Source organism: Rhagoletis zephyria, unplaced genomic scaffold (genome assembly GCF_001687245.7).
Source record: "Rhagoletis zephyria isolate East Lansing unplaced genomic scaffold, Rhagoletis_zephyria_1.1 Rzeph_scaffold_00037, whole genome shotgun sequence".
Lineage (NCBI taxonomy): Eukaryota > Metazoa > Arthropoda > Insecta > Diptera > Tephritidae > Rhagoletis > Rhagoletis zephyria.
The window spans coordinates 685,195-709,928 of record NW_016157121.1 but is presented as its reverse complement, the minus strand read 5'-3'; the positions used below and the strand labels follow the sequence as shown (position 1 = coordinate 709,928).

At 36.9% G+C, this 24,734-nt stretch overlaps 1 protein-coding gene across 9 annotated transcripts in view; it reads right to left on the bottom strand.

Moving 5' to 3' along the window:
* Sulf1 (Extracellular sulfatase Sulf1) overlaps nucleotides 1-24,734 on the bottom strand; it is a 217,055-nt gene that overhangs the window by 30,367 nt on the left and 161,954 nt on the right. For 8 of the 9 annotated variants that reach the window (XR_001847960.1, XR_001847963.1, XR_001847971.1 and 5 more), the window contains one exon: nucleotides 20,411-20,524. The gene's annotated coding sequence lies outside the window, so the exon portion shown is untranslated. Of the gene's footprint in view, nucleotides 1-20,410; nucleotides 20,525-20,900; nucleotides 20,927-24,734 lie in introns of those variants that run through there. The other variant, XR_001847966.1, reaches the window with a different exon arrangement.

Genomic DNA, 24,734 nt, shown 5'->3' with positions numbered 1-24,734 from the left:
ATTTTTAAAAGTTTTCACAATTATCATTATTATTTTTTTTTGATATTAATTTGATTTTTTATCTTTTTTTATAAAAAAAATAGTTAGTTCTTTAACAAAACCCGTATAAATCCAAGTTTCAAACTTCTTGTAATACTAAAAAAGCTTTCAACAAATTTTCGCAAAAATGTCGAGCTTCTTAATTAGATTTTCTAGAAAGATTTTGAGTATGTAGTTTTGTAGCCCACTCATTTCTAGTAAGTGCAAGTTTCAAGTGGCTAAAGATTTTCGTTTTAAAATTTTTTTTCCGAAGGTGTTGCGGTTACCTTCCATATAAAAATAAAATTGTGTTTATTCTTTATATGAACGTAAATGCGACAAAGAGAATTCTAAACTAAAGGTAATTCGCATAATTTGCAGGATTACACAATCAGTACTTTTAGTCGCAGTGGCATTTCGTATGCGACTTTTTTACCTCGTTATGAAATTAGTGAAGCAAAAAAGAATAAATTAGTTAACACCTAATTCCTTACAAAAAGCACTTCATCTCCCGATTCTGCACGTTAATGGAAATTCCCCACAAAAAACGTTTCATTCCCCAATTCCCCACGCAAACTGAAATTCCCTGCAAATCGCGGAATCCCCCAAGAGTTGGCTTCTCTGACGCTTAGATATTCTATTGAGCATTTAATTTCTCATGAACTACCATACATACGCACATATGTATATGTATGAGTACCTAGAATATAAACGCATACTTTGCCTTTAATTTAGCCTTCGCATTCCAGCAATGACGTCCACAAAAAAAAAATATTGAATTTATTCGATTACGACCTCCATGCGTTTTGGTGGCGTGAAATTGAATTTATATATTTGTTTTCTCAACTTTGTCGGCTAAAGTTGCAAGGACTAAACGGTACACACACAATCACATTGTTTCTACCGTCCTGCCTAGGCTTTTCGCTTTAAGTAATTGCGGGTGCCAAGGCTATTGATTAACTACAGTTTGGTTCAAGTTTGACGCACGCGAAACCATGAACTTTTATGACCTTTGGCGGTTTGGCGTTCTTTTTGCACGTGTGTTGCTTTTGTGTTATTTTTTTTTTAAGCTTTTGTGTTTATATACAGACCATTTCTTGTGTTCATTGTTTGTCTGCCTTTGTTATTCAATCGTGTTTCCTTGTGCATGCGATAGCTAATATTGGAAAAGATTTCAAGAAAATTGAAATTATTTAAATGTAATAACTTGGAAAGATCAAACTTATTAATGTGGAAAGAGGAAACGAATACAAAATACTAAGATGTTAGGCTGTCGTGGTCGTCTATAAGACACACTTGGGCTCAAGGCTCATTGGGATGCCGCTTGTGGGGTCAGCAGCTCCCAATCCCTCCTAAAACCATTTTGAACTTCGCAGGAATTTTAGAGTCTCCGTCTGGATAGAGCAGGGCACTGGCACAATAGGTGCAGAATCTTTTCCTACTCTGCTTCCATCTGGACAACTTCCATAGAAGTCATGTAATCCTACGCCTAGTCGATAGATTACTTGACCATTAGGCGGGGTCCTATTATAACATATGTATATTAATAAACTTATATTCTGCTTATTTAAGCTCAGTAGTAGGCCAGTGCCTCTAGCGGTTATTTCGTCATGACATTAGTCGTTCGCTACTTTAGTAAGTCCCTCTAAAATAATATGTATGTAAGTATTTTACAAATTTTTAAGGGTATTCTTATTTATTTCCTCATTTCTATTCTCAATAGGGAGTTTGGTGCCAAGTCGCTCCAGTTCAGCAGCCTTATAGAGTTCCCCTCAGTGCCGCAGTGTTCCGTAATCCATATCACCTTTGGGCGAAATGACAGGCTGAGTCAACAGGTTGGTTAAGAGATGTGGGGAATTTCATGGTTATCATGGAGGTTGTCGAGTGCTTCGTAAGGGGCATGTATTTACTCATATTCAAAATATTTTGATGGGTATCAAAAACTTACTTTGGGGAAATGGCAACTTTTTTTTGTGAATCTTCCTAAAGTACACATATATACATATGTATGTATGGAGTAGTACATATTTATATATGGAAGTACATATTAATATACATACATACATACAAAAAATTTAAAAGTTCATATTGGGGCACATAAATATTTGCACATATCACCTTATTTCATTCGAAATTCAGATTTATTTTGCATGACTTTTTGGCTTCTGTTAAAGTTATCCTTCTCCAAATATTTAATTTATTTAATCAATAATATAGATTCTATATGCATGTATGCATATGTATATACATACATACATGTCGTCGCTTAAAGTACAAAACCGCATATCGTCATTCTGCAAAACCGCGTAACTGACATTGGCTGCCAAAAATTGGATTTGCTCACATAAGCTCTTGGCTCAAGCCTTATACATTCTTCGTGAAATATCCTAGCCATAAACGCGATTGCTTTATAAAATAGAGAACCAGTTTAATATATGAGTGTTTTTACTATCTAGGAAATAATTTATGCAACCACCTTAAACGACGATATGTATATGTATATGTATGTATATGAGCATGTTCTGTCCTTTTCTTTTCGCTTATTAAATATTTAGGATTTATTGAATTTTGTTGACCTAACTCTGGTTTTGCATCTACTCGTGGAAATGGTGCTTTACTTCACATGTACAACAACACTTTCCTCATGAAATTTGCATGGCTTATAGAAAAATTTGCTGTGGGCTTGTGTGTTCGTTAGTTATTTATTTGTTACAAAAAAAGTTATTTAAATATTTGCCTTTATTAAAATTGTAAAATTTTCCTTTTTTTTCAACGTTTTGCCTATCTTTCGTAGACAGCATTGATAGTTTAAAATTTGTTTAACTAAAATGTTCTAAGCTAAAAACTGTACTGAATAAACAGTGCAAACGTATCCCCCGCAACGAATTAGGCTTCTTGCTGTATATCAGCTCTGCAGCTATTCCAATATACTCCATATATGTATGTGCATTGTCCACATACTAAAGTTCAAATAACACAAAAATGATTGATAAACTTAGTGAGTATTGGCAATCTAAAATACAAACAAAAAAAATGGAATAAAAATTTTTAAAACATCAGTTAAACAGAGAATAAAGTTTAGTTACGTCCACTAAATAGAATTTAGACTTGCAGTTTTGCTTTTTAAATTCACAAAAAAATGGAAGTGAGCGTGATTTAATACGATTTCGACACACAACTGTAGAGTGAGTTTCCTGAGATATATAAATCTTAGGTTAAGTTAGGTTAGGAGGGCGTGCGTAGAATAATTCATACTTTCACTCGGAGACAGAATTGTCCATTGTGAGTAAGTGAAAAAATCATCCCTGATGAAACGAAGGAGATCCAACAGTTCCACCTCTGCTACTTCGCCCAGACTGTTGAAAAATCGTGAACCCAAGTACTTGAGTCACTTCGTCTGTAGACCTGGACATGGACATAGACAGTAGTGGTCAATTGACTCATCCTCATCATGGCAGCCTCTGCAGAGAGTACTCGTTGGTATTCGCCACCGTTGGAACACTGGTGCTATAGCACAGTGTCGTGTGTATGTGCCTTGTCTTTTTTCCAGGTCAGCCGCGGCGATAATAATCTTGTGGTCTAACAATCTTCCTGTTTGTTGCACAAGTCATTCGTCACTGCCATGGTGTACTCATTAACTTTCCTAACGTGATCACTAAACCGTGGTAGTACAGAGCTATCCGCTTCTTCTATCGGCATCTCTGAGCCGCATTTAGCCATCTCATCAGCCGACTCATTTCCATAAATATTGCTATGTCCGGCAACTCTATGACGTTGATATGGCTCAGCGTGGTGCGACATCTCCATACAATTCCCGATTTCACTATTCTAGATCCTATTGCCTTCAGTGCTGCCTGACTGTCGACAAATATAGTGGCTTTGTCTTCTGGAACTCTACTACTAAGTAGAAGACTAGCCGCCCTCTCTATAGCGTAGATCTCCGCTTGGAAGGCACTGCAGTCGTTCGGTAGGCGAAAGGACCGGCTGATCTGCAGGTCCTTCGAGTAGACACCGGCTCCGGTTCCGTGTTCTATCTTTGAATCGTCAGTGTTCTGCTACTGGTAGTACTGCATCCCATTCTTCTCAAGTTGGGAACCTAATGGGTATCTTCGAATTGAAGTCCCAAACAGGCGTTATGTAATCAGTGCTGACTTCTATGTCAGTTTAAATTCCATTTAACTGGCCCCTTTTCATTTCATTCAGTATTACTGCATGCCCGAGATTAGTTGCTTTCCACGTTTTGGCTCCTCTGAGTCTCATAGTGCTCTTTGCGGCCGTACCATGGATGATAAATATGCCAAGGCATGCGAGCCTTTGCACCTTTCCTAATATTTTCTTGTTATTCCCTTTGTCTGGAGCTCTCCCCACCAAACCAAGGACCCGTCGGTTGCAATTGGTCTAATCACTGTGGTGTACATCTCATAGGTGACGTACGGTATAAAAGATTAAAACAAGTTACTAGTAGCTCCATGATGGCATACGCAGGATTGTCTTCAACTACTTAATAATAGAAATCGCACGGTGGAATCATAACAAGGTGTTGTCAGTACCGTGTTTGTTGTAATTTTGACAAGATCGGCATCCCTACTTTCAGTACTGTCTAATCTAATTTTCATAGTACTATTCTTTGGGGAAATAGTAAAATATTCCATTTTAGTAATTCGTTTTAACGCGATTTTTTAAGATTTTGGTGTTTTCAGAACGATATTAATAGATAAAATTGCTTGATTTGTTCAATTTTTGTCCTCAAAATGTAACAAAATAAAATATATCGTGGATTTCAATGGAAGTTGACATACACAAAAATCGTATGGAAAGGCGATTTTTTATATTATATATATATACCTTTTGCTGCATTGTCACAATATTGAGCGAAATGGACTACTGATACACTAGAATATAGTGACTGCATGTTAAAATTAAGAATTGACTATATTTGCGATATTTACGTATTTTAGTCTATTTGATAAAAAAAATCATTTATAGCCTTATAGGAAATAGGTCTTAGTTCTTTACAAGTTCTAATATATAACAAAGCCGTGTGTAGCTGCCGATACAAACATAAATTTGGACTTATAAGCCTCTAATTATACATTTGCTTTATATCTATTTTGGAATAGCATGCACAAATGTATTGAAAGTAGTAAATAATTAGTATCATTTCTACTACTTTAAAATGCGTTACCGGAATAGAATTACCGACACAAGTGAGGTTAAGTTACTGACTAAACCTTGTTATTATTGCACCATGTAGAAATCGTATTTGTGTGCAATGGCCACCACTTGGTATCTGATCCACAATAAATTGGATGATATTTTTGTAGGAAAGAGGTAGCCGAGGCATTTATAGGCCCAGTACCCTTATTCTTTGTGGCAAGGAGCTCTGTGAAGCGAAATTGATATATCTAGCACTTGTTGAAGGGCAAGCATAGTCTTGTTGTGTGTACAGTGTGCGGTAAAAACTCCAATTACTATGTATGTGGATGTCTTGCCTCCTTAAGTTAAGTAAAGAATTTCTGCAGTGGTGTGGCCTTTCAGGTAGCCATCAGTTCCGCCTGATAAACACCTGTTAAATTCTAACTATTCCAACTAACTTTATTTTAGCGTTTTGGTCGCACCATGGAGGAATTGATCCTCCGTGTCCAATCTCCTTTATTGCTTTGAATACACACTAGCTTTCTTACTTGCCATTGCAGATTATTGACGTATTTGTCAAACTGGGACATTGTTGCATATAATCGAATCTAATTTAACTAATCTAATATTTTTTAATCTATTTCAATCTATAATCTAACTTAATCTAACCTAATCTAATCTTATATAATCTATTTTAATCAAATTTAATCGAGTGTCATTTAATCGAATTGAGTCTCATCCAATTTAATCGTATCTTTTCTTATCTAATATAATTTATTTTATTATAATTTATTCTAAACTAATCTAGCCTAATCTAACGTAATCTAATTATGATATAATCAAATTTAATCCAACCATATTGGCGTGCGGCATTGACATTGGTGGCCCCCACGGAGTCCCAGTAACCATCTTTACCCACTGAGTGAAAGAAGTCAGCATACAGCTGGTAATTCACGTCGATGCCACATCATTTCAAATTATAAACAATATTTCTTTGCCGGCGAGCGATTTGAGAACTTTGTTGTAGCTCTGTACTTTGTTGGTGATTGCTGCTATCGAAAGTGACCACTATGAACTTCGCTACCAGCCGGTTCTAAAGATGCTAGGGATGCCCAAGAAGGGGCAAACCATTATGTTTTAAGCAAGCAGTTTTTGGTCAGCTGCAACTGACGTGGTCACCCGAACAGATACTGGTAGAAGCAGAACCTTACCCTAGACACGTCAGAAGACATCCTTACGAACGAAGGACTAGGTCCAGGACTACGCTCAACCACAAGTAGATTCCACAGCGGTAATTAACGACATCAGAGACCATTACCAACTTCAACACTCTCGCTTCACCCATTGCAGAGCGAGAGCTCCTGCTGTCTTAAGAGACCTTCATAACATTGGCACAATTACAACGATTGAAAGATTAAACGGTTTTAGGCAGGTTTCGATAGCCGCTACAACAGCAATGGCAATAAGAACCTTCGGTCGGATACTAATTGTAACAACTTTGCCTCAAATTTTTTCGGGTTTACAAATCTCCAATTGCAGTTAAGCACCGCTTAGGGTGAACCTTCTGTCATTTAGCTCGTTCATGTATACGGGTAATGGCTATTTAATTTCAAATAACAATTGATTAATGCTTTTTGAAGAACCCATCTTTATAATATCTACATCTTAGTTATTCCAATCAGACAGAAGATAAAGTCGTTTAATGGCAGAATTCTTCGGCAATTTTCGAGTAACATACAAACATAATTTTTACTTCTGAAATCGATAGGCGGCTGCTAGGTATGTACATATGTACTCTCGCTTAAATCCACATCGACGCAACTGCCGAAAGAGGGCAAAAACAAAACTTTCAAATTGGCTTGGTAACAGTCAACAACGTTGCAACTTCTTTGCAAAACTTGAACAAGTTGTGCGGCACTAAAGACAGGAACAACAATATGGAGAACGTTGCACAAGGAGCACACATAAAAAAGTAACCAAAAGTCTATGTAAACAAACTGAAAATGGAAGTGACCACAAATCACGACCGGTGGATAATTTCCGTAGAATCCACACAACGCCAACATTGCATTGGCAAGTGGAAAGGCAACTTGTAAGATATACTCGTACATACAGACAGCCACAAGCAGGGCAGGCGAAAGACAGACATCTACAAAATTCAAGTTGCGAAATGGATGACCAATAACAACAATAAGCGTACATACATGTGTATAAGGAAAAAACTCATGAATGAAATCAGGAAATATTCAGAGATTTAGGCGTGTTTTTTTTTGGGTAATTTCATTGCCGAGTATTTCCAGAAATGACATGGTTGGCGATGGAGTGGAGTGTAGACTAGTAGTTTGGGTAGCGAGCGGTGGCGGCGCATCGCAGCATCGTAACAAACAAACAGGGACATTGAGATTGAAAATGTGTGGGCTAAAAAGAAGCAAATGTTAAAGACGTCTGAGTTGTCTAGTATCTTGCAGTCTGCACTAACTTGAGCCCCATGTTCCTCGTGCCCATTTATTTGTCTGCGTGTACCTATGTATAAACGAGTAAAATGTGTGCTTGTCTAACAGCGAGACGTTGCCAAATCTGGTTTCTGTTGTTGTCGTTCATGCAGGTTTTCTTTTTGGCCAATTTCAGGTTCCAACATCCAGCGCAGACACATTATCGGCCGACGCGGTGCTGGTGTATGTATTTATGCGCATGCGTGCCTGTGTCTTTCATTGGCAATACTTTTTACAGCTTTACAACAGCACCTTTAGCCTGGTCGTCATTGCGACGCCATTACCTTCCTTTGCGGTCGCTCTCTTCCTTTTGAACTCAGTTTGGTCTTGTGACGTCTCAAAAAATTGTGTTTTACTATCCTGTCGGCTACTTAAGTTTTTTATGTGTCTGCTGCATCGGTTGTGTTTTTATTTTATTTATTTTTTTTATTTTTTGTGACAACAACTTCCGAACATGTAATGCAACCTTGCATTCATAAAGGAGAAAAGAGGCTAAAGCAAGGAGTACATATACAAATTATATACGGTCTTGTTCGAATTCTGCGCTGCTTAAAAAACATGGTAAACTTGTTTTTCGTATTGAAGCTGAGCAGCGGTGTGGCAAGCGGAAAGTCCATGCGGGAATATAAAGAACTTGAAATATTTTTTTTCGTTTGTGAGAGCTTCTACTTGAATTATGCACCTTCCATTCCTCCAAGCGATCGATTCAGCCATGCGACGTATTACAAATGCCTTGCCATCAATTCTTAATCCTGCTTATCCTTTTGCAGCGCTTATGGAGCGCGTTTGCATGTTAAACCCATCGTAATTTTTGTTTTTTCTTTCAACAACTCTTTTTTCTTTCAACTACTCCATTTTCTTTCATGCTCCATCAAGATTTACCATAGCAGAGGCTGCAAACACGGTTGCCACTCTTCTCTGTTTTTATGGAACAAAAAGTGTACCAAAATATCTTTTAGCTATAGATTTGACTGTGCAAGGATTTTACACATGCACATTGGTGATAAAGTTAATAAACCAATTTTTCGTGTGTTTTGTGAACTATTTGATAGTGCTTGAATATACCTTGCTTAAGGTCGGGCCCAGCTCGTGACCAGTTCCGGACTTCTTCGGAATCATTTCCGGACCTTTTCAGTACCATTTCGGGAGTAGAAGACGGCTGTTTGCGGTCTATTTTGGGATCAGTTCTGGATCAAGTGTAGTTTAGAACCATTTCAGGGGCATTTCGGAACTAGCTGGGGATCATGTTAAAACTAATAAGGTACCAATTCGGGCCCATTACAAGACTTCTTCGAGATCATTTCGAGAAAGGTTTCCGATTGTTTCGACAATTAATTAAATTTACCTAAAATGGTTCACTTCGGCCAAACTGGCAACCGTAGTTGTAACATTCTTCAGCCCTCCACATCCTACTTGCTCGCTAACATTTTTTGCCCTTCACTTGAATACATTTTCTGTTGGTTGATTGCCTGCAGCTTGCTTTGTTTGGGTTCTCTTCTCTTTTAGCTTTTGAAGCGTTTTGCATACTCCACTCCTGCTGTCATCTGCATATATACCCTGCAGAAAATCTTACTAGCTCATAACTAGAGTAGAAGTAGACCGACAGTACTAGTTCTAGCTCAATACCCAAGCAAAGCTTTCAACTTTCCAGTTTTACACAGCGATGTCATTGGCGGTGGCAATTGTCGCGCAGTGCTTTGCAACTAGTTTTCAACCGGTTCCGTTTTGGACTATCTTTAACGTTTTTAAGATTCGATTTTTGGATATTTTTTCCTTTTTTTTTTTTTGAAGATTCCATGTTTGTTACATATTTTACAAAAAAAATTGTTGTAAGCGGTGCACAACAATTTAAATTCATTAAATCTATAAATAAACTCACAACTGCCCCTACCGCGATTTGAACTCGCGACTAACAATGCTTGAGTCGGAGGTCTTCTCGCTGAGCTACTTTCATATTGTTCGAGAAGTGAGAATTTGTACACTTACATCGCAAGTTTCAACTCTCCCGCTCTGCAGCCGTTTTGCGCTAGTTCAGAGATAGTTCTGCAAAATGTAAGTAGTTCGGAACTAGCTATTTCTAAATTTTACTGCAGGGTACATCTATGTATAATCACGCATGTATGCACATCGTTTGCCATCTTGGTCAGCAAACGCACGAAATAAACATTCAACAAATACAAAAATTTCAAATCCACCATGAATGTACTATTTCGACTCACTTCTTCGCTTTGGATCTGCCTTTATGCACCTAATGCTAAGGAAATGCAATTGGTATAGCGTGAGCCAAACGAATCGGAAGAATAGCCAATTGCCAAATGCCAAAATCACAGCGGATTTGTTGAAATTTTCGTATTTCCGTTTGTAGTTCCGTGCTTTGCCTAGCCAAAAATAGTGTAAGTTTTGGTTCTTTTGTGATAGTCACGCGATTTTCTAAAAGTGGAATTCATCTAACAAAGTTGAGTATAATAAACTTGTAGGCACATGTTTCTGCAGAGACTAAAAATATTACCGTAAGTTGGTATGTGAGGTGCTAAGAATATAAAATAGTATTTAAATCTGTACATTTGTGAAACATTCTTCAGTATTACCTATTGATTTTTCCAGTGAAAAATTATTTTATTTTTTGAAATTTATGTACATATATGGAAATTGACTGAAATTAAAAACTCATTTTTGTTAGACATAAACAGCTATTGGTTGATTGGCGTCTGAGGTAAAAAAAAGTTGGCCATTTCCCTATCTTCATTGGAAAGTGTGCTATTTCTATAGTTTCCGCGCACTAGAACATCATAATTACGATATTTTCAAGCAAAATCCGACATTTTAATTCCTATATTCAAATTTAAGTGCTGGCTTAGGTTAGTCCAAATAAACTACAACCAGACTATGGAAAGAACGTCTTGTATATCCTGTACTCTTTCATGGATCTAAGCATTCACGAAAAATTTGATTACGTTTATTCTTGGCTTCAAGAAAAACTTCAGCACAATTTTCCCATCTACGAAGTGGTGGAAGGACACTGTTTTACTGAACCTTTCTTTAACGAACGGCTCCAAATAGTTTGCGGCGTAAAAGTGGGAATTTTTCAACTAACTTCCAAATCAACGAATTTTATTGACTCCAAATTTTGGCCAGCGTTTTTTAGGTGGTTATCTTTGCTTTCAGAGGGTTGTGTAAAATAGTTTTACGATCAGAGCGAACTGAGCCAGGCGGCGATTAAGGCACTTGGTTCTGTTATATCATCTCCGCATAATACAACAATTTATGTAGGGAGTATGCTGCTGCTTAAGCCGACAGGCTAATGGTTGCACTGATCTGAGAGACGGGGAAGCATACACGGAAACGAAAGGGGCGACGGGCTAACTAGAAACGGGTCACCTCTGGATGTCTCAGCGGTTCTTATACCTCTCAGCCGCATGCCCCAGCACTGGTAAAATTTGGCGTACGTCAGGTGGAAACACTTACAATCCTGTAGAGTCTGTGGCCCACCTGATGGGAATAAGCTATATATGTTATCCCACTGCAACTTATTAGGTTCCTAAACTTCAGAAAATGCTACAGTAACCCGGAGTTTATTAGGCCTACTGAGCTCGAGCTCCGCGAAAAACACTACGGCGCCTACGCCCTGAATAATTTTCGACCTTTCTGTGTAAACCTTTACCGAGTCAGCAATCATTATGACCTCGCGCCAGACTTCGACCTTAATAGTGGCGCTGAAACTCGTCTAAATGTAAAGGTGCGGGTTCACGTGTTCCATCTGTCTAGAGAGTGTTGACGTTGTATGTACTACTGTGACCGTAGGACCTAAAACAAATATCCAAGTGGCCTTAATCCCGGCGGAAGTTTAACAATCTATGTATATTTATTCTTGGCGTTCTACACAAAAGCCTTTAGTCATGCTAATCGAAGATAGCCTCTATGCACTCTCTATCATTCTGAGAAATCGTTTCTACTTCATTGCCCTCCACCACACAAGTACCCCACGGAGCAATATCAACCTGACTTGCGATAGTGCAGATTGAGTGAAAGAGAGAAGGCGATAAGCTTCATCTGCATTCATAGAGGGCCAGCGAGGCCTCTCCTCCACGAGAGTATTATTCTGAGCTACATGGTGTTTTTCTGCAGCAGTACTAGTACATTTCATGGTCACATATTTTTCTGCAGCCTTCGCTCAAGTGATCGGGCTATAGCTCTTATGTAACATATTTCTTTCGAACTAGCTTGCATTTTTCTTTACTAAAAATCACTAATTCCAAACTTTTCCGACATTTCAAACGATCTTTTTGTTTTTTGCTGAGTAAACGGCACGATGGTTTGGACTCGCTAGGTGGCGCTGTATTCGAGATATGTTTGAATACCCCGATTTTTGGCCCGAGACTGTGCTATTGAAAAGATTGACCCGTGTAGCGATTGTTGAGCAAGTGAGATTTGGTAAACGAAAAAATCCGCACGAAAGGTTTCTCAAAATTGCCAATGAAGTGAAAGATGAGCCAGGCCGGAACTACTCGATCCTATACGTTTCATAGTTAAATAAGTTGATGATCGGATTTTTCAGCAGTTGTTGACCATGCGTCCGCCTTACTATCACAAAAACTGAATTATATTGCAATTAAACTGGGCAGGGAGAATTTATTTTATTTCAATACTATCTGTATAGGACACTGGGACTTGGGTAAATTACTCTCGCGATAAAAATGGAACTGAGCCATAAAAGTTCTGGTTGAGGATAAAAAAGCGGAAGAAAGCGTAGAGAGTATTTTTTCTTGGTGATAAAACATAACAAACTGGCTATTGGTTTTGTCTACGGAATTCAAAAGATTGGATCTGATGAAATAAACAATTTTTCAAATTTTTTTCTACATGTTTGCTCTCACTTCTACTGTTTTAATCCAATTAAAATATGCGGTTAAAACGGTACGTTTGCGATGAAATTTATAAAGTAGCATTCGAAACCTTCCTATTAGGAGGTGTAAGGCTTTTTGATGGCTTTTATCTAGATCTGTAATGGAAATAAATAAATTACATAAAAATGTGTATTGGGAGCGCAGTATAGTATAATGGAGTTGTCGAGCTTGAATGAGTACTTAAACAAACTCCAAACCTTAACCGAATGAAGATGTGATAGACAATGTTATATCAAATTTAATTTAGACTGCGCAGAAGAGTTCAAAGAATTTTGAGTTGCGTGCGTTTGGGCCGTCGATAGAATCCAAAGAATAATAAAAATCGGTAGAAGGCCATAGGTTTAATTAGAGCATACAACGAAAGATTCTATTACGTTTTCCTTAACAACGACAATTTCTTAGCTTAACTAGATTTTGCAAATCGAATCACGTAGCTAAAATCAGTTCGCAGCAATTAATTTCCAGCGACTGACAATTTCGTATTAAATTACCTACTCGATAACAAGTGTAATTGCCAATTAGAACAAAATAAGAAAATAAACTATTTACAATTCTAATTACAGCTAAGGTGTAAAAACTGGCAGTCAATAAAATTGCTGAACCTACGCCAACTGCATATAAAGCAGTTTAACAGATTACAATCAGCGTGAGAGATTAACAGACTAATCACTTGTCAAAGTCAGGCAAGTCAACTGAACTCTCAAGCCAACAGAAGGGCCGATATTTAAGCCTTGTGTGCAGTGCGTATGCGTATGTGTAAGAAAAACAATTATATATACTTTTAATTGCTATGTAAACTTTCTTTGTCTCCAAGAAATTTCTGCTCTTTCATTATTTTTTGTTTGGTTCAATTAAAGTACGGCAATATGCGTAGGCTGCACAGACCAAGTGTCTGGAGAAGTAATCAGCCGATGAACCCAACAAGCAAAAATTATAATTTGGCTTAGTATCATGTATATCGTTGCCACTCTTTTGTAGACTGTACTTGTACATAGTATAAGTAGTAGAGGAGCAATGGTGTTAAGCGCCACAAACACCGCCAACCCTTCTAATCCAAGATAGACCGTGTCTATCGGACAAGTTTACAGAGGAGGTCTATTTACATTTGTTTCCCTACAAAGAAAAAAAAAACCTATTAAAAACACCACATTAAAACTGGGGATCCAATATGGTTCATCACTCATCAAAGCCAAGAAACATCGACAGTAGGCAAACGAAAGGACGGCAAAGGTACCAGAGTCATCACATTTGGGACTGAGTGCGAGGAAAGTCGGGCGCCAGTGGGCTCTGTGGCTGCTTCGGCATCCAACGAGATTGAACCACAAGCCTAGACGAATATTGGACTGACATCTGGGCAGACACTGAAATTTTGGTGGCGCAGCGGCTAAATGGTATCTGCGTTTTCTTATCGCGCCCCTAACGCCATAAGAGGACAAAGAGAAGGGTCTGTGTAGATTAGAGTAGCTGCCATCATACAGAGCACGCGTCATTGTAAGACCACTAAAAATGAATGCGGTACTGTGGATATTAGTCCTCCGGAAGGCTATCTTGGAAGAAAAGAGAATAAGGCTTGAGAAAGCGATAATAAAACCCAGGGCATAGGCCAGGAAATCGGACGTGAGCTATGCTACCGCCGCTAAGGGAGTTGGCATACGTATGCATAACTGGAGTTTCCAGAACTTGTCAAACAACATCCCGGGAAGTTTTTCTAAATCTTGTTCAGCTTCATGCTCCTTTCCAAGCTCAAGCGGAGAGGGAAATCTTAAGGATCACTGGTACCAACATCGGGGAAAGAGGGTTTCTGAGTCGTAGGAAGCTTGATATTCTAACTAAGCAATACCCTGAAATTTTCAATATCGAGAGATAACATGTATTTTCTTATTCTTATTTGGCGCTGCAACTGCCTAAGCGATTTAGGCCGAGTTCAACAAAGGAAGCCAGTCGTTCCTCTTCTCAACAAACTGCCGCCAATTGGAAATGCCAAGTGAAGCCAACCACGCATCCGAGGTTCAGATTTATAAAAAGGTTTAAAACTGAACTTATTAATAAAAGGAATTGGGTCGGTATAGCCGAGACATATGAGATAAAACAATATAAGGTAACCTGGTACACTGATTTATCATTGATGGCTGGAGCAAGGTCAGGTATGGGAACAATATGTATATTTTCCAAGCGGAAACATGCTCTGTAGAGATATAGGCAGACTTCTTTTATTATTATTAGTATTAAACGCAACTACCGGATAAAAACATTCAGAACACATATTGGCAACTTTTCGCTAACTCGTTTGGGAGTTGCCCTACAGATCTGGTAACATCTAATCAGGTGATGGCGTGCCTCAGAGTACTTCTTTGGCATTAAAAATCCACAGATCTAAGCTCAGTACTAAAATTTCTCTTGGATGCTGCATTCACGCCATAATAATAAAAATCCAACAGCGCACAGTGGTCGGAGAGTCCATCTTTTACACGAAAAATTACAAGGACTTTTCCGATTTTAATAAAACTTTTGGATCAACATATTATTATTGTTATGCTAAATCTGAATATGCCATACAAAAACAAGTGGCAACCCTCTTCACACTCCTTAATACTTTTTCGCCTGACACCTATTTGGAAAAATAAGCATTAGGCAAGTACGTATTTTGGGACAAGTCCCGGGGGTAGGAAAAATATGGGCATTCTGACTTCATATTAAAGTGAAGAAGATCTCGGCACCAGAAAAATGTTAGGTAAGGCTTGCTTGGCTGATTCGTGAGATCTCACATTAGATAGTTCAAGCTCATTGATTATACTTTCGCTTGGAAAGACGTCAATTTTCAAATAGATTTGACATTGTCCACAAAATAGAAACCGGCAGGACAATGAAGCGTCGGTGCACATTTTGTGTGTAGTGGTAAGCAGTGCGCGCTTTCACATCGCAAAAAAAAATTTGAAAAAAGGTTTTTTCTTAACAGCGGTCGCCGCTCGGCAGCCAATGGCAAACCTCCGAGTGTATTTCTGCCATGAAAAACAGATTCTTATAAAAATACTATCGCCGTTCGGAGTCGACGTAAAACTGTAGGTCCCTCCACTTTGTGTGACAACCACAAGGCGCACGCCACAAATCGGAGGAGAAGCTCGACCAAACACTAACAAATGTGTAAGCGCTAATCTATTATTATCTATCTATTATAGGCTTTGCTTTTTCTTTTCTGAAAAATTCCAGAGGAAGCACTCAAAAACGATTGGAACATTCGGCTTTATTTTTGCGAGGTAGTGTTGTTAGCCGACTGATTGAAGTTTTTAGGTTTACTGGACATTAGCTAAAATTCCTTCTATAATATCAACAGCAAAACTACAGATATATTCTTCCAAGTTAGCATTTGTAAAATTCTTCTGCGACCAGCTTCAGTTGCAGACAAACTAAATGCTTATCTCAATCTCATGGGTCGTATCAACTTACACACAGCAGCTTGGATAATAGTGTCTCAACAGATGTAGAGGATACAAGTGAGTTGGCATTTTCCCGGCCGGAGCGTACGGCGGTCAACTCCATTTGCAACTGGCGCATGGCGCACAGGAAACCGTGGGACGTGTCTGCCGCCTTTGCAACATACAACTCGTCGGCATTCGCTATGCGATGCTGACGTACATAGCTAGTTGTGACATCTAAGGCATTTGACATTATTTGCCAACAGCAAAACCTGACGAAATGAAGACTGACGCTTATAGCTTGCACTTCATTAAGTTTTGCAATTGCGATATGACTCGGATCGGACACAGAGGGATGGTAGTCCATTATAAAAAGAGTGTAAAAATTAGAAATAAAAAGTCCAATGACACGCGCTAATGAGGCTCATGCGCGTTTGTAGATTTTGTTGCAACGGCAATTGCATATTTGTATGTACATACTTCTTCAACGGCGAAAAATAAACAATTCTCACACAGCAGAGCTTCCTAAAGTGGGTTCCGCTGAACCCAAGGGTTCCGTAGACAAGTCACCAGGGTTGTGTGAAAAAATTATTTTTTGGTTGTTAAAATTCGGCAGTCGGCAGTCGGCTTGGGTTGCACACACAAATAAAAGTTCTATGAACAGCATGACCGAGGTGCAATTATCTATGTTCGAGTATATGTACTTGTAATTGGTATGATTGCCGTAGTGAGTGCCATACCTACATAAGAGCGTTGAGCGTTTCGCTTGATTGTACTTTTTTTTTCTAATTTGTAAGTGTTGTTGGCCACTGTAGTCGAAGGGTGAGACTTGCGTTCTAGCACTACGATTGACGAAGCAATGTCACAAAAGAAAATATAGAAAAAACGTTTTTTCTTAACACCGCACAGTGGTCGGAGAAGCTATGTTTTACGCGAAAAATTAGAAGGGCTGTTACGATTGTAATAAAAATGCATCATCGTAATATTTTTGTTATGCTAAATCTGAATATGCCATAAAATTTTTAGTTTGACAGTTGACAGCTGTCAAATCAACTGCTAAATTCTCTAAAAGTAAGAAAATCTCTTTGAAAATACCACTTTTTAGGTTTTTAGGCACGCTAGTCACGAAGTTTATGTCAAATTAAAAGTTTGACAGTCGACAGCTGTCAACCGGACTGCCAATTTTTATAAAAATCAGAGAATCTTTTTAAAAACGTTACTGATACGGGTTTTAAACATGCTGATCACGAATTTTACGTCAAATTGAAGCTTTGAGAGTTTACAGCTGTCAAATTGACTGTTAATTTTTCTGATATAAGAAATGTTTTTTAAATGCTACTGGTAAGGGTTTTAGACACGCTAGTCATGAATTTTACGTGAAATTAAAACCATGAGATTTGACAGCTGTCGAATGCGCTGTCATATTCTCTAAATATAAGGAGAATTTCTCAAGAAGTAAATGTACTACGTTTTAAGGCTCACTGATCTCGAGCTCTATATTACATTCAAACTTTTTCAATTTAAATCTGTCAAATCAACTGTAATTTTTAGTTGAGTAACACAATATACATATTTGTTAAGCAAAATTACTGATTTATTGTATTTGATCGAACATATTTAAAATGAATTTATGATCAAATTATGAAATAATAACAATAATTATATTTATAAGTGGGGAATAGTTGGGACCGCCTGCTATATGTTCAGCCCAAACAATTTTTTGAGATTTTTTTTTTATTCAACAGCTGTATTTTTTTTGAGAGAAATTATCATCCTTTGAATGTAAATTTAATTTCTGGATTACCTGTATGGAAAAAAGAGCATTGAATGTTTCCCACTTTAATACAACTTTCTACAAGAAACGCGATGAATTGTCAAAAGAAAAGTTAAAGGTCACAACGGGGCACTTTTTAAATCTCCTGAGATCTTTTTCACATTATTTTTCGGAAAATCTTCAGAGTACTTCGACACTGAAACACACATTTGAGTCTGTGTCTCTGAACGAGTTTTGGGTTAGTACTAGGTGTGAATAACAAGCCAAAAAACTACCTGCAAGGCTAAGGTCCTTCTGTCACAACGTACTCTGTTAACAGGGTTTTCAGCTTACGCTTATACAAAAACCAAATTCAGGTCGAAATTGGATGCTACCCCAGAAATGCGCATACAGCTTTTAGACATAGAAAATATCGAACTATAGAGCAATATTTAATAACAGTGAAAAATTTCATTCTTCACATTAAAATTTAAACGTTTGGGAACCCCGCCCGGGTCTAAAGTACAAATTCAATTAAAATCACTTTTCTGCAGTGTTATCACAGATTGTAGTTTAGTAAATTATTTAAACGAAAGCCACAAATCAGCTCACTGCTTTTAGTACAAAATTCTATCACCGAAAAGCCTAGGACTGCACTTTGCTTGGCTGCCACAATGTCTTCCATGTTGCATTTGCTTTTATTCCCCGCATTTACTGTGCATCACTTTGCATGGAGGTGTCACTTAAGTAGCTCTTTAGACACTGGTAATAAAGTAAGAATTTCAAATTTATGGCACTTTAAGTGCATTTGGAATTTTCTGCTCCTTCTCGCCTTACGCAACTCCTCCGCTCGTCTGCCTTCATATACATTGTACATATATACATACATATTTATGTACATTTATGTATTAACCACAGTGTCAGTATTAATTATGAAGATAGTTAATGATTTTTAGTAGCACTCAACTTGCATGTGGCCAATGTGGGCAGTGTGGCGCAAGTTATGGCTTTTTCGTCTACAATTTAAATTGTCTCATGCATTTGCAACAATGAAATAAAAAAGGAAAATGCTGTCAATTAATGGGAAACTGCTTTGTTTGCATGAAATTGCCAGCGTTAAGGTATAAGTATTTTGAATTCATCATAAAATGACAAATGTTAATGATAATGACGAATTTTTATAGTTTTTTTAATGGTACGTACATACATATGGATGCAAATAAGTACATACATATATCAGAGACCCAAAATAATTATTATCCTAATAATTGGGATCTAAAACGTCCCCATTCGTCGTTTTTTTTTTTAATTTATTTTTCGAAATAGGGGTGGAAAATTGTATGTGCTAGTACGATATCCAAGCATTTACGATGATTCAATTAAAAAAGTCGACACAACGATGAAAATTAGTGACCAGTCCTGACTGATCGATGACCAATCGATTGCATATACATAGTTTTTTCCCTAAATATTTAGATGTGGTCTAACTAGATGGAGCCATATTTTCGTTGGGTTCGATAGCTCCCAGTCTATGCATTTATGATATCGATACTTTAAAAGCAAGTAGTGTAAGGGCACCCGCACACTGCATTCTCTATTGGTCGCCGTTTTAGTCGGGCTCGCTTTGATCACATGGAGATGTATCAGGGAAGACTAAATAGTTGGAAGAGCAGCCCGATCGCGTTCAAAGTAGAAAGTCTGCAAGTCGCTCTTATATGAACGTGCGCACACGTCAGACTTTTCAATAGATCAGGACTGCATCTTGGCACAAAATTTTTATAAATGATTTAAAAGATGCTTATGCAAATAAATGTCCAATATTATGGCATTTGTCCGAGGCAATTTGTATTTTAAGTTTCGTAGAAATGGTATAGAATTCTTGAACATCAACATTTTTAGGTCGCAAAACTCTGTTTCTCTTCAGGAGACTCTCAATAATAATACCCAATTATTTATTTAAAGCTGTAGGAACTAGACTCTAGTTAATAATAGTTTGAAAATTCTGCTTCTTTAATGATCCGATTTTTCGCTTCACCATAGCACAATTAAAGCTTCTTGCGTGCACTTTTTGAAGGTTATGAACATGTACATATGTAATTCGCTAAAAATTTTATAAAAGTGTTGTTTTTTTAATATGTATGTACGACTACTTAACCCTTTCAGTACAATCGTCCAATATGTTACTTAAAGCTCTTTTTTTCTTAATTAAGAGATTTTGTTTTTAAAATAACAGTTGTTTTGAGATATGTATATCATTCTTATTTATCGCATTTCTTTTACTGTATTTTCGAGATTTAGTTGACCGTATCTTTTCATAAAAGTGAAAAGTGTCACAAAAGTCTAAATTGAATAGTGTGATATATAGGAACAAATAATTATTTTTCGGTGGAATAGGTTAAATGTCATTCTCAGTTTTTAAATATATTTCCCAAAACAAAAAAAAAAAAAAAAAAAATTATTGATATCACTTCCCTCTTTACAAATCTATAGTACAACTGTCGAATATAATAGAGCTTTAATAAAATGTTTGATTGCATTTTTGAAATCAATGATCCAAAATTAGCCGGTAAACAAATTTTCAGATTTTTAGCTTCATGGCTGATTTTTTGTACTGAGAGGGTTAATCCAAAATGTGTATCGTCGCCTGGGTAAAAGATACATACAAAATGCTTATTTACATTTAAATATACTCACAATTTTTAAAACATCTGCTTTTCTCACGTATAACGTCTACAAAATAAACAACAAAGTTTTCTGTTTTTAAAATTCTGCGCACAGCGGCCACTTGAAATGCGATGCAATTCCAAACTGTAAATAAACAAGAGCGAAGAATATGAAAGTCAATCACTGTCATTTGGTCATGTCTAAATAAATATTTATAATAAAATATTGTGTAAGAGAATGGGGGAGGCTTATTTTTAAATAATCTATGTAGTATCTAGGGAAATCAGCAAAATAAAGTTTTTTTTTCAATATGAAGGCCTTTACTTGGAAAATGTTTACTTTAGATCAGTAGAAAATCTCTATTAAAAATTTTTTTCTATTATAATATGTCCAATGTTATTAGATTTTCATATTTCCGGTAAAAATAGTTGTAAACGTTCATTATTATAAATTATGTTATCATATATTTTAAGCAAAATTTCACCTAGTATACATAGGATAGTGAAACTTGCGTACATACTTTCTAGAATACTTATCTCGGAAGACTGTTTCTTGATTTGCTCGGAGTATTTGTATTTCAAATCGATTAATTAGCAAAGGGAATAAGTCGGCATTTTTCCGATATGGAAAATTTGATGCAGTTCAACGAAACTCCTTTAAACGAACCGAACTGTATGAGCTAAGGATTTGCTATCGATCTTTTGTCTCATCTATTGTTTTGGATTTGAAAAATTTATCGGTGACTTCTTTAAGCTCGATCACTGGACTGTTAAATAAAAGTCGCAAAACTACCACCGCGTAAGTTTACCTCAATGCACGTAAAATATTTTACAGCTTACTAAATACTTGATACTTAGTAGCTTGATGGTGAATTCCATTTTTTTACGAAAAAAAAAAACAAAAAATTTATGTATCGAAAAATAATGGCAGGGACAAAATTGTATATATTCATATATCGATGGCTGAGTGGAAGATCGACCTATCTCGGCAGCCAGTTCAAAAACGCCTTATCTCAGAAAACTTTTCAAGAACGCCCTATTTCAGAATTCGTTTCAAAAACGCCCTATCTCAGCTGCCGATTCAAAAACGCCCTATATCAGCATATTTTCCATACATTTTGAAGTGAGATAGGGCGTTTTTGAACTGAATTTGGAGATAGGGTGTTTTTCAATTAAATTCTGAAATAGGGCGTTCTTGAAAAGTTTTTTGAGATAAGGCGTTTTCGAACTGGCTGCCGAGATAGGTCGATCTTCCACTCAGCCATCGATATATTATTAATAGCAATGGATTATGGCATATTTCTGCATGAATGTCTTTTCATAGTAGCTTGGAGAATAAAAAAATAAAATATTGTGAAAAAATATAATATGTATATTAGGGCGGGTCAATTTGTATGGCAGATTTTTCGACTATGAGGGCATAGCACAGAAAGATTCTACGTGCAAATTTACCGTAGAAATCATGGCTCTAAAATAAATTTGAAGTTTGCCAAATTCCGAAAATAGGTTTTTTAGCATTTTGCTGTAGATTCGTAAAGATGTGCTTAAATTAAAAGTTTTTTCGTATGAGGAAAACATTTTTGCACTTATCTTTTTTTTAAAAATTTCACCAGAGGGCGCGACAGTGAAAATTTTCACATTTTCTTCGAAACCTATTTTCGCAATTTGGCAAAACCCAAATTGATTTTAGACCCATAGTTTCTTCGGAAAATTTGCTTAGAATTACACCTAGAATGCATCCTCGCGCATAGTGAAAAAAAAAATTTTACATATATGCAAAAACATTTACTTATAAAATTAGACGTTGTTGTTTTAAAGGACAATTATAGTAAAGATACTAAAAAATCTTTCGTAAAGCAAGTGAAGAACATATGGCAAAATAGTTCGAAAGAATTTTGTTATTCTAGAAAAAAAGTCTTTGAAAAAAAGCTCTCCCATTCAGCACTTTTGGTGAAACAGTTTTTTTAAAGAAGGCTTTTGTATATCATTTAGATCGCCTCGCTCCAACAGTCGCAATAGCCGAGTGAGCAAAGCACCGGTGTGCCAGGTTCGAAACCTCGGGAAGTGAATTTTTTGTTTACTATAATTTTTTTCTTTTTCATCCTCTCTGTATTTAATTTTCGGTGAACTTATTAAATAAATAAATTATATTTTTAAATTTGCATTTAATTTTTTGAGACTTTTTATATGAATTTTTTATATTTTTTTAGACTTATTTTTTTTTTTAACAAAGTATATTTTTTAATTAAATACAATTTTAAGAAACGTATTTAATTTTTTTCTCCTTTTTAAGTAAATTATTTTTATTAATTCGATTCAATTTTCTTTTTAATTTTAGATTTTGTTGTATTAAAGAGAAAAATATATTTATTTTTTTATTTCATTAAATTTTCAGGATTTTATTTTATTTTTTGTCTTTTTTAATTTAATTTACTTTCAATTTCTGTATTTTGTTTTAACAATAAAAAAATATTTTTTCTTTTAATTTTTAAGTACTAGTTTTTTATTTGATTTATTTTTTCTAATTTAATTTTGTTTCAATTATTACATTTAATTCTTTAATTCTTTTTTTATTTCATTTAATTTTTACACATAGTTTTATTTATTTTGGCTTTATTATCATTTGGCTTATATTATTTATAGGTTAGGTTAGGTGGCAGCCCCGTGCATTCGGGGCTAACTTAACAAGACTTATTAGATTTCCCTTCGGGGCTATTAAGGATGTAAGAGCCAAAGTACTCCAACCGTAGCTTCGCAAACGCTGGGTACCAAGAAGGTAGTTTTGAGGTGACTCCACGTCGTCATCTTCCAGGCAACTGCGACAAGTAGTATTCTCAGCCTTACTGCGTGAATACACCGATTGGAAAGAGACCCGTTAGAACTCCTACGCGACTTAAAGGGAGAGAAGACATTCCTTAACCAAATTAGAGTGCACTTCCAACGCACTTAAGGCCCTCATAGCCGCTTGGCTATCAGAATAAATGTTCACCTTCCTGACTGTCATATGCAGCACTCCGGAGCAATGAATCCGCAAGCTCCTTGATAGCCACTTTGGCCTGGAATACACTGCTGAAGTCCGGTAGCCTGAACTTATTGCCGATGGAGAGCTCTCGACAGAAGACCCCGCCATTAACCCTGCCGAAGAAGTTCACCGCTCTCCCTTTCCAGAAGTTCCGTCCGGCCTAATCCTCCCTTGAGGGAAAGTAGGCAATAATCCGAGGGGTCAGGGATGAAATCGTAGCCCCCTAGAACACCAGACTGTCCACTCCTTAAGTCGGTCCACCAACCGGCTTCCGTGAGTCTAATAGCTCTTTGCACCGCAGAGTAAAGGGGCACCCTACTTTACTCCGGCGCTACTGGAGGCGGAGGGTCATCAGCTTTGGCTCCGGTCGGGAGGATCCTTAGAACCACTTTCTTGAAGCCATAGAATATGACCCCATTGGTATTGCTGGGCGCACCAAGGGACTCTGCATTGAGCAGTATCAGCGCTTGCCAATAGGATTCCTCGGTCCTCTCTAGCCAGATAACCCTCGAAAACAGTAAAGAGTTTTCAAGACAATTGCCAGAATTGACAACGAAAGACTTTCGTCCTCCACACTTGACTTTTTGATGTGTAAGGATCTTAGCTCTCGGAATGGGTAAAATTTGCACAATTTTCAAAACATTTCAGGACCATTTCGGGACTAGTACTGGATAATTTCGCGACCTGCTCAGGATCATTTTTGGACAAATTCATGACTATTTGAGGACCATTTTGGTATTAGTTCTGGACTATTTCTAGACTACTTCAGGAACATTTCGGTATGATTTTGTGTCGAGTTCAGGACTATTTTGTGACCAATTTGGAACTAGTTCGGAATCATTACGGGACTGATAAGGGGCCATTTAGGGACCGTTTCAAGACATGCTCGAGATCATATCCAACGTTTCGCATGCATATGTATACGGAACAAATTCTAAAAAGATTTTTTTTTTTCGTAGAGCGTAACGGAGTAACGGATTATTTTTACAACTATGTTGCGCACTAGGCAATGAAATATAGTTTGTTTTATTGGACATTAAGGCCTTCTTGTTGAAAGTACTGTATGTAAGTAAAAAAATGTTTATTAAATTACTTTCGCGCTCTATTAGAGTCAATTTATTTGGCGCGAACACTTAATCTTTGTACGCGCACTTAACTTAAAATAACATTGAAAAAATCATATCCATAAAAAACAAACCGACAAAAAAAAAGAATAACAAAAGCAGCCGCCTGTTGTGCTGCCGCCTGTTGTGCTGCCGCCAAATGTGTCAAAATAAACTTAAAAGCAATTAAAGCGCAAATCGGTATTAATCCGTCAAATTACGCCACATTT